The sequence below is a fragment of the Pteropus vampyrus genome, unplaced genomic scaffold (genome assembly GCF_000151845.1).
Source record: "Pteropus vampyrus isolate Shadow unplaced genomic scaffold, Pvam_2.0 Scaffold23, whole genome shotgun sequence".
Lineage (NCBI taxonomy): Eukaryota > Metazoa > Chordata > Mammalia > Chiroptera > Pteropodidae > Pteropus > Pteropus vampyrus.
The window spans coordinates 1758712-1764055 of NW_011888804.1; positions in this window are offsets into that span (position 1 = coordinate 1758712).

Here is a 5344-nt window from a genome sequence, read left to right on the forward strand (position 1 = left end):
TGTGCCCTGCCGCTCCTGGCCTTTTCTCGTCCCCTCCCATCAACCTTTTCCTGCACGATCTGGAGCTTCCTGATGGCCCAAAACGCAGCTCCACTGCTGATTACCCTTAAATACTCCCCCTGAATTCTATAAATACACCAGCGCTCAGCTGGGAAAAAAAGGACTTGAAAGGCATCTGAAATGAAAATACATTTTTTTCCCACCATCAGCCAAGTGTTTTTTCTCCATCTACCCCGTCTTTGATTCCGGGGTAATCACTTGGATTTCGAACAATTAACCCTTCCTGAGTAAGAGAAGAGTTTCCTTGACAAAGCTCTTGCAGGCAGAGGAAGCCAGCCAGCGTGTTAGCACTGGCCCTCCGGCGCAGAAGACTCCCGTGCCTCCTCAGTCATGGTCTGTCATGGTCTGTCATGGTCCTTCTCCCAGACTGCTGAGCCAGTTGTGAGTCAGTTTAGTAGGTCGATGAAAATGGCTTTGAGATCAGGCAGACCTGTGTGTGAATGTTGTTGACTCAGCCAGCTACTCGCTATGTGACCTTGGGCTCCCTTATGAACTCTCCAGGCCTCACTTTCCTTAATTATAAAATGGAAAAACAATACGGTCCTTTCGGCCTTGCTGTGAGAGTAAATGAGACGATGTGGGTGAGGACGGCGTGCTGAAATGAAATTAGGCCTCACTCCACGCGCCAGGACGCTGACCTTCAGCTAGAGAGCCAAGGCAGCTTGGAGACATGGGGGTAGTTCAGTCGACCTTGCGAGGCCTTATTGCTCATCAGTTTTATAATTCAATATGTAACTCAATTTATAATCCATCAGTCTGTCCTTCCAGATCCCCACTCCACCATTTTCTTCCTCGGGAGGCCGATCGGCACGGATGACCTCGAGGGGTTGCCTGCCCCTTTGGCGCCCAGTTGAGTTTGGCTAATGAGAAGCCAGCCGGGAGATCGGAGGGAGGGAGGAATGTGAGGTCAGGACCGGCCACCGCTACAGGCTCCATTCGGCAGACTTCTCTGTGTAGCTGCTCTGTTGGGCTTCTGGTGCCTGTCCTCTTCTCTGGCTGCTTCAGGCTTAGGGCAGCAACGGCTGCCTTTGTTGCTGGTCCCTTGTTGGTTTTCCTAAATCCTGCCCACACTTTTATAAATAGTCCTTGATTAAGCTCCTCTCCATTGTCCAGAGTGTGCCATCTTCATCCCGCCAGGACGCTGACTGACACAGAGGTTATCCGTTTCAGTCCACAACTCAGATTGGCAAGAGGAAGAGTATGAATTTCCAATAAACCGAGATCCCACTCCAAGCCCCCATCCTGTCATTACGGGGCATCTCCCCCTCGCACACATCCTGGGGGACGCCAAGTCCCCGGGCTCTTTTGCGGTGACAAAACTTTAGAGAGTTACTTGAGGTCTTCTGTCAACGGCCCATCCTGGCAACGGCCTGGTCACCCACCTGTCATCCCAGGCTGCCTGGTCCTTTCAGGTACAGGCATTAATGCATCCCTGTCAGGCCTGCAACAAGGAAAGCTTTGGCCACAGTGGAAGCCACTGGACTCGCTGTGGCCTCCATGGGGTATTTCCCTTTCTCAGGGGCTGCCCTGGAATTATCAACATGCGACCCTTCTTAGCATCTCTCTTCTCTCTTATTTTAGAAGGACCTTCTCTCTCTACTCCCTGCCTGAGGACAACAGTATAATCTCCTCCAAACACTTCAGACCTTTACAAAAAGCAGGAGGCCCAGCTTCTGATCTTAACCAGCAAAACTCGAGGCAATGCAAATTATTTCAAGAGGAGGGGAAACAGGAACACACACATAAATTAAAATTTTAATAAATTCTGACACATACGTGATGTTTTTAACAAAGTTCCTGACGTACAGTAAGCACTCAGGAAGAATGTTAGGGGCATCCTATTTTTCATTCCATACTTAAACCTGAAGAATTAATATGAATTACATGTTATTTTGACTCCTCTACATTGCCCATTAATCTCACAAAACCCATTAAAAATACTATTTGGAATATCATCCATTCAGTTAAATATTTCACTTATTTATCTTTTTTTACCTTTTAGGAAAAAAACTGCTACTAAACATACCCACAAGATTAAAATGCCATAGCAGAGACAATTTAGGATATCTGCAAAACTCAATTCAAGTTTCCATTTAAATTTAGTGTCTTTCATCTGCAAGTAACCTAGATGGTGAAGGCATTAAATGACAATTAATGGATAACAGAATAACCCGCTTCCGAATTTGTTCCTGCGTCTGGGTCATTTTTCCCAGTTTTGAAAGAATGAGATAAAGTGGGCAGTGTGCAGAGTAGCCCCAGATGGGATAGCATCTTGAAAACTGGCATTTGCTGAATACTCGCGCAGAATCCAGAAATATCTCACGGTCAGGATGAAAGGTCTAAATTTAATACCAAAAACAGAAAATTGGCTTGGCTCCTCTGTATTCTGCACAGGAAAGTTCTTGTTTGGAAGTTCTGAAATGCGAAGGGGCTGGAGACATTATGTTCACAGCACCCTCAGGTTTTCAGGAGGATCTGGGAGGTCTGCTCTTATGCCAAGATCTCGTTTGGCCCACAAGGGAAGCCTGCATCGAAGAAAGATAATTTGTTGGTAGGAAATCAGGGAGAAAGTTCACACTGATACAGATACTCCCCACAATAAATATGGGCTCATTTCTTCCCATTCTGGTTTTGCTTTCCCAGCTTTTAAGATTTAACCACCTTCCCTGACCACCTGTGAAAGGACATCTGTTGTTCTTGTTTGCGTAGCATCTCTGCCACTGGTAAGCCAGCCCTTCCTTTTCTGGAGCCACCCTCACCAGTCTATTACTATGTCCATCAGAGTAGAGCAGGTGATTTAAGAATGGGCTGACATACTTCTGACCAGTGAAAGTCATCACTGGGAATTTGATGAAACTATTGAAGATTGTACTTTTTATTGAGGTTGCCAAACTGGAAGAATGTAAGCTTCCTGCTACTACTAGCAGCCCATTCAGAAGAAAGTGGGGACAAGAGATAGAGAGATGGAGGGAGAAAGAATGGCAAGATGAATGTCACTGAGCTCCTAGATCAAGCCATACCTGAAGGTAGTGCATCCTTAGACTTCACGATCGCATGAAATAATGACCCCCCTCCTTATTTTTTATCTCGTACTAAACTGAGTCTTGAAAAATACATTTGACCAGGAGTGATTTCCCCCCACCTCTGAATAACCGGAGCTGAGTTTCACAACTGGGTCTATTCCTTGCAGTATCCATTAGATTAAACAAGGGAGTTGGAAGAGGCAGCTTCCAGTTTCTTTCTCCCTTCCTTCCCCCCTCTCCCTACCCTCTCCTTCACTGGGGCCAGTGAACATTTAAAGGACACTGCTCCATAACATAATTTTTTTAATCAGAGGGCTTCAAGCGAGAAGCAGATTGGGGATTTTAGTGCTTTGGTAACAAGGGGTGAGTAGATTTCAACAACGGTCTGTTGTTACAACCAAAAACTGCTAAAGAATCCACATCTTGAATTCTGTAGTCTACAATCATGAGCACCCGAGAGACCAAAATTAACAAGAATTGAAAGAAAAAGACAAACCCGAGAATGAACGGAGACCCCCCCCCCCGACACGCCCATGTCCCTGACGTACATTCCCCGCTCACCTGACTTAGCCAATGGAAGTATTTTATCCGTAAGAGATGGAGGTGTGTACACAGATGTTCACAGCAGCGTTGTTCATTATAGCCCAAGGTGGAAACGATTCACATTTCCATCAACTGGTAAATGGATGAACGAAAAACCCACACAGTGAAATATTATTCTGCCATAAAAAAGAATGAAGTACTGATACCTGCTACAACATGAATGAGCCTTGAAGACATTACACCAAGTGAAAGAAGCCAGACACAAAAAAACACATATTTTATGATTCCATTTATAAGAAATGTTCAGAAAGGCAAATCCGTAGAGAGGAAGAAAAGCAGATTAGTGGTTGCCAGGGGCTGGGAAGTGGTAGTTTGTTTGTTTTGTTTTGTTTTTTTAATTGCCAAGTGGGAGACGATGGTTAAAGGGAACAGGCTTTCTTTTGCGGGTAATAAAAAAGTTCCAGGATTAGATAGTGGTGATGGTTGCACAACTTTGTGAATATGCTAAAAGCAATTGGATCGTAGACTTTAAATGGATGAATTATATGTATGTAGATTATATCTTACTAAATCTATTAAACAGAAAGAGTCAGGGTAGTAGTAGGAATCTTTCCGAAAGGCTCTCTTATGACTGGGACTCCCCTTCACCTATAAAAATGTTAAATATAGTTCAGCCAAGAGGCATCTTTGGGGGTTTACACGGAAGACTCAACATAGCATCTAAGGTGGAAAACATCTCCACGTGGGTGGTTTGACTTGGTATATAATCAGCGAGGCCTTCGCTGTTATAAAACTGTTGCTATGTTCTTGGAGCCCTCATCGAATCTTTTCGTCTTAAATGAATCAGGGCGTGATGGCAGGTCTTCCTTCGGCCTGTGTCTGGGCCCTGTGGATAGGTAACAGCCCAGTATGTGCAGGCCTCTCTTCTCTTTGCTTCAAGTTGGAATGTAAGCTCTCAGTACATGGATCTCAGGAAGCCTGCTTCAAGTTCTCCATCTGTAGACTCTAGAGAGGAGCAAATCTAACCACCTCATTTTTTTTTTTAAAGAATAAAAGACATGTCTTCCAATGTCAGGCACTGTTCTTATCGCTTTACCTATGTCAATTCATTTATTCTCAAATCAGCCCTTTTGAGGAAGGCATTATTATAGCCTCATGTTATAGATGAGGAAAGCTCAGAGAGGCGAGGCCACACAATGGCAGATCCAGGGTTCAAATCCAGGCAGCCAGGAGAATCTCCTAACACACCCAACAGGATTAATTAATTATGTAGCCCCTTGTATGAATCCTATTATTTCTCCCGGAGTTATTTATTTAACTTTTCAAGGTTTTAAGTGTTCTAAATGTTGTCATAAGCACCTTTCTGTGAGCTGGAACCAATCTTAGTTTTTCTCCAAGCACCCCGTTGGGTACCTTCTCTTCAACATTCAGAAGGTAGCCAGCAATGGACCCAACTTGAGTGTTCTGTTCCCTCTGCCAGATAAACCCGCCCCTTTCCTGTTTGACTAATTTTTACTGATCCTTAAACATCACTTTGTCTGATAGATCCTCTCCTGATAGATAATATGGTCTCTTCAGCCCCAAATAACCTTGGGACTCTTCATCTGGGCTCTCCCATCATTGGGTCCTTTTATTATAGGACTTAGTTAGCATCGTTGTATTGGTGTTGCCCATTCAATTGTCTCTCGTCCCACACTAGACTGTGAGTTCCATGAGGA